The 8,285-nt window shown below is 51.8% G+C and overlaps 1 long non-coding RNA gene across 1 annotated transcript; it reads left to right on the top strand.

Annotated features, from left to right (window-relative positions):
* The first annotated feature begins 495 nt into the window (after positions 1–495).
* Positions 496–1,677, top strand: LOC127492646 (uncharacterized). Its single transcript, XR_007922292.2, has 2 exons — positions 496–618; positions 1,128–1,677. It is a non-coding gene; the product is annotated as an uncharacterized lncRNA (long non-coding RNA).
* The last annotated feature ends 6,608 nt before the right edge of the window (positions 1,678–8,285 follow it).

Raw genomic sequence — 8,285 nt, 5'->3', positions numbered from 1 at the left:
TGTGTCTGTATGTGTGTGTATCTGTGTGTGTATCTGTGAGTGTGTGCATGTGTGTGTGATTCAATACATGTGAGATGCTTAGAACCACGCCTGGCTCCTGGTGAGCTCTCTGGAATCGGCTGTCACAGGTTCTAATACTGCGTCCCGGGGGACATTTGTGTGGCCACTGTCTCGTCTTCGTCGGTAAACGTGAGCAGGAGCATCGGGTGTGAAAGACCGGTGATGGGTGGGATGGGCGAGTGATGGTGTCTGGCAGAAACCGACTTTTTCAAACCCAGACCACCCAGCTCCGATTTGGTAGGGCCTGTGCCTTCACTTCCTTTTTTTCTCTTTTTTTTTTTAACTTTCCACTTAAAAATAAGCCCACACGACTGCGGATATATTCCCAAGTCTGAGCGTGTTAAGGTCTCAGGAGCTGAACCCCGGCCAGGAAGAGGCGCCTGTCCGCAGAGGCAGCGGTGGCACGCGGGCGTCTGGGAAGCCGGCGCGCGGGCCTCTGGGAAGCCGGCGCGCGGGTCTCTGGGACGCCGCGCTCCGGCAGTGCGGGGCCGCCGTCCGGGCTGCCGCCTCCCGCCTCCTCGGGGTTCGCCGTCGCTGAGATCCTCGCAGACACTCGGGGTGAAGCCACACACGGGCCGCCCCGCCACGCCCGGAAGCCCCCACGGCGGGACCACCGCAGCCACCAGGGGGAATTTGGCGCGGGGGCTCTTGGGCAATCCCCGGCTCTTACCCCGCCAACGGTCACAGGGTCTCCCGCGGGCGCGGGCGGGACGCGGGAGGCTTCTCCTGAGAGGAAATGCGACGGGGAGAGGCGCTGGACAAAGGGAACTTCGGCGCTGGCCGTGTCCGACACGTCCTGTGGGGCGTTTCACTTCACGTTTAGCGGGCATTGAGGAACTCGGGAGTGCAGCCCAGGCTGGCGCAGGGCTGCGGCACGGGCCTGCGTGGGGCCGCGCCCCTGCACAGCGCCCTGGGTCCTGCTCCCTGCGGGGTCTGAGCGTCCAGGCGCCCGCAGCAGCTCCGGGACAAACCGGAGCGAACGATGCGTTACCTCGTGCCCCCGGCGTCTGGGTGGCTTTGATAACAGGCGTTTTCCGTTCGTGTAATTGGCGTTGCTTTTCCCGCAGCTCTTCAGAAAACAGAGCCGCTGGAGTCGTCTCCTCAGGCGCACCCGCGCCCGTCCTTCCCCGGGGGGCTTCCGGCCCTTCTAGCCCTTTATACCAATAAGCTTGGCCCAGGCCGGACTGATTGAGGTTTTTTAAAATAATAGTAAAAAAATGAAAAACCAAGCCACAGCAGTTAATACGGTGCTTGCACTGAAGTGGGCATGAAAACATGGCGCGGAGAGGAGTGTGTGTCTCAAGCCGGTGTCTGCCTGGCCTTCCCCGGCGGCTTGGAGAGCGGGATTTGGAAGACTGGAGAGGGCGAGAAAAAAGAGCTCGGATTTTTCTTTTCATTTCATGGATCCTTAACCCATATTTAATGCAGACTTTGGATTTTAGACACAGCAAGTGTGCTTGTAATTATTTCAAACAGTTAAAAAAGCTAGTTAATGATGTTCAACATAAGTAATCATGTTAAATAGTAAAATTTAATTTCTTAAAAACTTAAATCCTCATATCTTCTGGAATGCATTGTACTGGAGGATGTCTGAGTAAATTAAATTCTCTCCCGCACACTAAAGCATCAATTTCCTTATGGTAATTATCTGCTAGATTGGATCTGTCAGAGGCCGGGAAGCAAGCCTGACATTATACCCTCTTTACAAAAAATGATTACAAAAAATTAAGACGAATGAGGAAAATTAAGGCAGTGGCTGGTAAGCCTCTATACAGCTCTGGCGGATCCCTCTGCAGCAGGCGCCATTGTGCGGGGACTAAGCTTTTAATGACTAGCGTATAATCAGGGAAGTCCATTAAGGCACGGCAGAGGTAACCGATGGCACAGATAACGGCCAGAAATGATTTTCCGCCAAGTAGAAGCAATTTATTATACACAAAAAATGCATTTCTGACGGAAGTGTCTAGAGGGACGAGGAGCTCGGCGAAGGTGACAGGATTCTTCCCTGGAAAGTTTGAAACATGCTAATGCGCACGGCTGAGAGTTTTATCTTTGCCTTCAGACTAACAGAGGGGTTCGGGCAGAGCTGCCCAGGGCCCCCGCAAAGCGCGCTGACTGCTGGGTGTCTCCCGGGCTGCGCTGCGGCCAGCCGGCCTCTGGTCCAGGCTGCTCAGAAAGAAGCTGATTTGGGCTGAGGGCTCTTTCAGTTCTGCCTGGGCTGGACCCTTGCTGATTGTGCCCAGGATAAGGGAATTGTTAATCTGTAGTTGTTAAACCCAGCAGGGTGTGAAAGCACTTAGGGGCTGTAATTGTGCGGCTATCAGGGCCAGCACATTAGTTTAATTAACTCTAAGGCAAAGAAACAACGTGAAATCCCCATGGAGTTGCAAAGACAGCCGCCTGGTCTCTGGGCATAAATTAGCGATGAGAAATGTATGGCTTGGCGTTCAAGGCCCCCATAAGCTAAATCCTGTCGGCCCCTATACCCCGGTCCCTGCCTCCCTGTGAATCTCTGCTAGCTTGGTCAGTCTTTTTGCCTGGGATGTTCCTTTGCAAGGACTCCTCCTCTTCGTAGAGACCAAGAGCACGGGGTCAGTCTTGGTCCTACAGTGGCCTCTTGCCTCGCTGGTCTCAGTTTCCTGACCTGCAACATGGGATTGTTCATGAGACTTCAGCCTCTCTGGTTTCCTGTGAGCCTTACGAAGTAGCAGGCCAGAGAGATGTCAGCACCCAGGAGGGGACTCTGAAAGCTTTGTGGAAAATGGAATTTAAAATGTTTATTTTGGAAACCCACGCGTGCGAGTACCCACCTCGACTGCACGGTTGGCAGCTCTACTTGGCTTCCCTCTCTGCTGAGTCCATCCTGTGCCTCTGTGGGCCCCCGAGGGCAGGGAAAGGGCTCCGTTTGCATTCCCAGCAGGTGCTGGGAAATGTTGGATGAAAAATGTGAAGGAAGAGCTGGAATAGTTCTAGTCTTGAGGAAAACTAGGGCTGATGCGTTATAATCTGGCGCGTGCCTTTCTGGGGTCTCTGCCACTAACTGAAGCCACTAACTGGTTACAGACCCGTGTGGCATTTCCTGAGGACACTCGTGGGAGCAGAGGCTGCCTTCCCTGGCCCCAGTGCTGGGCAGAGGCCAGCTCCGATGGTGCCTGTAGCCAGAGCGGACCCTCAGGCCTCACGGCTGTGCCTGGAGCTCATCACAGCAGTTTGCGTGCTCTGAGAGTCCTGTCTCCCGGTGCCACTGGAGCTCGTCACAGCAGTTTGCGTGCTCTGAGAGTCCTGTCTCCCGGTGCCACTGGGAGCTGCGTGCGGTTCTTTCGACAGAGTGCCCGGCTCTTGTGCCTGTTCTGCTGCTCTTACTCTCCTTCTGAAAGACTCCTGCTCATCGTTTGCGATTTTATTTGACTTTGAATTGACACGTGAACTGTTTACAGCCAGCCCTCTGTACCCACAGCTCCAATCAGCCACAGACTGACAATATTAGGGGGAACACTGGGCGTGTCCCCAACACATACAGATCTTTTTGTGTCATCATTCCCTAAACACTACAGTGCGATGGCCACTGACCTGGTGTTCACATTGCACTGGGCAGTATGAGAAATGCAGAGTTGATTGCAAATACACAGGAGAGTGTGTGTCCTCTGTCTCAGTGGGGTCCTGGAATGCAAACCCCATGGACATACGGGGCGGCTGTGTGCATGGGGTACAGTAGGTGATGTCATGGCACATGCATGTATATCGGGTGATTCAATCAGGCTCATTAACACACCCCATTCCTTCTTAAAGCTGTCCCTGGCAGCCTGTCTGCTATGCTCAGGAAAAATGAACCGCTTCTGTCCAACACTGTTGATATTTCCATAAAAAACAGTGATGCACTTACATCGCCAGCTGATTGGGTCTGTGTCTGTCACCCCAGGGAGTTAACTCGTTGAAGGTGCACCGCCTATTTTCTGTTCTCTATTTATGCCTGCAGTGGTCTGGAAGCCCATCTTGGTGAAACTGGTGTCCAAAAGAAGTAGTGTTGCTCTCCAGTGCCCCTGAACACAAGCTATGTCCCAGCAATGGGGGGACATCGGTTCCCTATCTGACGGCATGAGCCCCTTCCCTCTACACCTTGGAGCCCAGCCTGGGTTTTTCTCCCTTCTTTCTTCAAGTTGCTAATATCAGTCATTCTCATAGCATCAGTTTTTTTTTTTTAAGATTTTTATTTATTTGACAGGTAGAGTCACAGTGAGAGAGAGACTGACAGAAAGGTCTTCCTTCCATTGGTTCACCCCCCAAATGGTCACTACGGCCGGCACGCTGTGCTGATCCGAAGCCAGGAGCCAGGTGCTTCCTCCTGGTCTCCCATGCAGGTGCAGGGCCCAAGCACTTGGGCCATCCTCCACTGCCTTCCCGGGCCACAGCAGAGAGCTGGACTAGAAGAGGAGCAACTAGGACTAGAACCAGTGCCCACAAGGGATGCCGGCAACGCAGGCGGAGGATTAACCTAGTGTGCCATGGCGCTGGCCCCATAGCATCATTTTTGTGTTAAACTATGGTAAAATGCACATAACACACAATTCACCATTGTAATTGTTCACAAGTGTACAGCTCTGCAGTGTGGGCAACATTTACATAGAGCACAGCCCTCACACCATACATCCAGAAAGCTTCCACCCGCCCAAACCTCAACCCTATGCTCATTAAAATGGGGTCTCCATTCCTCTCCCACCCACTCCAGGACACTGCCGTGCTACTTTGTCTCTGAGGTTGACTACTCCCGATACTCACACAGAAGGGGTCATCCAGCACCCAGCCTCCTATGACTGGTTTATTCTACTTAGCCCAATATCGACAGGTATGTGGCAGGTTGCAGAATTCCCTTTTTTATTAAGGCTGAATCATATCCCATGGCATATGCATTCACAGTTTACCCATCAGTAGGTGCGTGGTTGCTTCTACCTCCTAGCTACTGTAAATGAGGCTGCTGCAAATGGGAATGAACAAATAGCTCTTCAAGACTCTGTACTCAGTCTTCTGGATCTATAGAAGTGGAATCACTGGGCAATATTTAATTTCTTGAGGAACCACTATATTGGTTTCTTCAGTGGCTGTACCATTTTATGTTCCAACATTAGTGTGCAAGAGTTTCAAATCTTCCACACCCTCACCAACACTTATTTTATTATAAACGTATTATAAAAAACTTCTAATAGTAGTCTTCCTAATAAGTGTGTTAATTTATATGTCTAAAATAAGGTGAGGATGTTTTCATGTGCTGTTGATCACTGGTATATTTTTCTTTGGAACAAGATCCGTTTGTGTCCTTAGCCTATTTTTAAATTGAGTTTTTGTTTATTGAGCCATAGGATTTCTCTGTTCTGGTTATTAAACCTTTATCAGATATGATCACAAGTATTTTTTTCTCCCATTCTATGGCTTGCCTTTTCCATCTGTTGATTATGTCCTTTGATGCACATTACAGAAGCTATAATTCAACTTGGAAATTTTAATTTTGTTGCTTGTGTCTTGGGTGTCCTATCCAAGACACCAACATGAACCAGAACCTTAGCAGCCAGCAGATGTGTCCATGGCTTGACTCTGCACTTCTTAGCCCGCAGAACTGGGAGAAATAAGTGGCTCTGTTTATGACCCTGTGTTATAGCAGACATCTGCGACCCCGACGCATACCCAAAGCAGTCTGGAGTCCTTACAGGTCCTGCCCATTTGGCTGACACGGTCAGAAATGTTCTCACTGTGCACAATCACTTAAAGATGGGGAAAGCCCTGGCAGCGACAAGGCCCCATTATGGAGAGGCATGGAGACCCAGAGTGCCATGTGGTCTTCTGGACACCCTGCACCTGGAAGAAATGGCACTCGACAGACACCTGGGTCATCTCTGTGTCGTCACTACTCTCACGGTTCACGACAGGCCAGCTGATGGGTATTACTGATAAATGCACGCTTTCACTTCATGCTTTCGCCAAGATGAAACAGACCATTTACCGAAGTGCTGATGATTTGATTGGCAGACAAATGTTTAGACAGGGTGGCAGTCCACACACAGCCTTTAACTGTTGTAAGCAAAATTAGCAGCAGGAAACACACACACACACACACACACACACACAAACCACTTCAAAATGAATTGAAGAATTAGCTGGGATGTTAAGACACCTTGCCTATGATGTGAGTTCAGTGGAACATGGCTTTTGAGTTAAAGATAGCAGAAACTGACTTTGTATGGAAGGGAAATGAGAAGAGTTCATGGCCGAATCTCTTTCCTGAACCAACCAGCAACACTGATAAGAACCCTCAGTGCTGGGCCGTCTCACCGGAGCTGCAGGCAGGGCCAACCCCACCAGCAGGGGGCAGCATCAGGAGTCAAGTGCCTTGGATCTTTTTTTAAAGAATTAATTAATTTATTTATTTAAACACAGACTTAGAGGGAGACACACACACACACACGCACACATATCTTCCATCCACTGGTTCACTCCCCAGATGGCAGCAATGGCCAGGGGTGGGCCAGGCTGCAGCCAAGAGCTTCATTCGGATCTCCCGCATGGGCTGCAGTGGCCCAGCCAGTTGGATTATCTTCCACTGCTTTTCCCCGGCCATTAGCAGGGAGCTGGATTGAAAATGGAGCGCCCGCAGGGGCTGCCAGTGTAGCAGGAGGTGGCTTTCCCCACACCACCAGCCCTGAGTGCTTTGTGTGTTGATCAGCTTCCCCTCCTGCCTGACCAGCTCTCACTGCAGACCCCAAAAGGGAAATTCCTTTATTTTATTCTAGAATAAGCCGCAGCCGCCCTCCCTGCGACTTCTCACTGGCGCTGTCTCCTGCCTCCTGGAGCTTCATGAGCTCCAGCAGTGTGCGCATTTCTCCCATCAGTAACACAGGAGTGACGCTCGTTGCACAAACGTCTTCTCCAGGCGTCTGCTTGTGCCCGTTGTGCGGGGCTGATTTAGCCTGAGACCCCACTTTTATCTGCATGTGCTGTATTTTTTCCTGGGACACTGGCAGTGTTTAATGAATGCTTGGTGAAGTTGTGCAAGATTGAAGCGAATGAGTCTGTAATGTTTCCAACTCACCCTCGATATCTTAGGGGTCATATTAGGTGAGAGAGTGGAGGTGAAAATGGATTCTGTGCTCTCTCGCTCTCTCTCTCTCCCTCTCTCTCTCTCATATGTGAGCTTCAATTGCCTGCTCCCAGTGTGGGCTGAGTTCCTGACCTGTTCCAGGATAATCTTCAACCCCAGGACAGTTCCCAGCTTCATAGAACCAGCAGGGCACATGGATACAAACTGTGCAATTATGAAGTTGGCATACGTACAGAGAGTAGTGAAACCATGTGGAGGGAGGCAGTAATTCCCCCACGCGTCCCTAGGGCCTCACAGGGCAATGCTGTGGCATTCCTGGGTCTTCAAGTTTGGGGGGAGGAAGTTGGCGGGGGAAGGGAAGCCATCCTAGGCAAAGGCAAGAGACGAGCTCTGTCAGGCTGCCGTGGCGGCCATGGGGCAGAATGGTCCGGGCAGAAGAAGAGCCTGGAGGGAGGTGAGGTGGTCAACGGGAGGCCAGGGGCTGGGGGACGGGGTGCCCTGCGGGGCCGGGGGTAAAGTGAAGCAGGAGCTACTGACATCTTTCAGCAAACAGACGAACAGACTCATGATTTAGAGCCGAGTTACTCTCACACTGAGGAAGACAGAGTTGAGTGTTATGAAACAAGAGAGGAGAGAGAGAGGAGGGGAGGGGAAGGGGGGGAAGGAAGAGGAGAGGAGAGGACAGGACAGGACAGGAGGCCCTTGGAAGGCTGTTACGAAGTGTAAGGCGTAAAGCACAGACAGCCCACACTTCAGGCAAATGAGAGATGGGGTGGAAAGCGGAACAGTTTTTAGAACCGTGAGAACTTGGGGATTATCCTCCAGGACTCCAGGCCAGGGTGGAGAAGCTCCGGGCAGCAGAGGGAAGAATGAAGTTTGGCACTGCTCTCAGGCCTCCCGCTTGGGGGGCTCTGTGCATGGTGGAGCCCCTCTCTGTGAAGACAGGGAAAGCAGCAAGGGGGATGTGGGCAGGGGGGAAGCAGAATTCAGACGGGAATGTCTGAACGGCCCAGGGGAGTCGTCAGTGAAGCCCAGGGAGATGCAGGTCCTGGCTGGGGTCTCCGGCAGGTGGAAAGCCACTGAAGCCCCTTCCCAGGGCACCTGCACCTGCGCGTTCTTTCCAGGTGTTCAGCCTTTC

The sequence above is a fragment of the Oryctolagus cuniculus genome, chromosome 16 (genome assembly GCF_964237555.1).
Source record: "Oryctolagus cuniculus chromosome 16, mOryCun1.1, whole genome shotgun sequence".
In the NCBI taxonomy this organism is placed as follows: Eukaryota; Metazoa; Chordata; class Mammalia; order Lagomorpha; family Leporidae; genus Oryctolagus; species Oryctolagus cuniculus.
The sequence above is the reverse complement of the archived record's forward strand: the minus strand, read 5'-3'. Positions and strand labels throughout refer to the sequence as shown.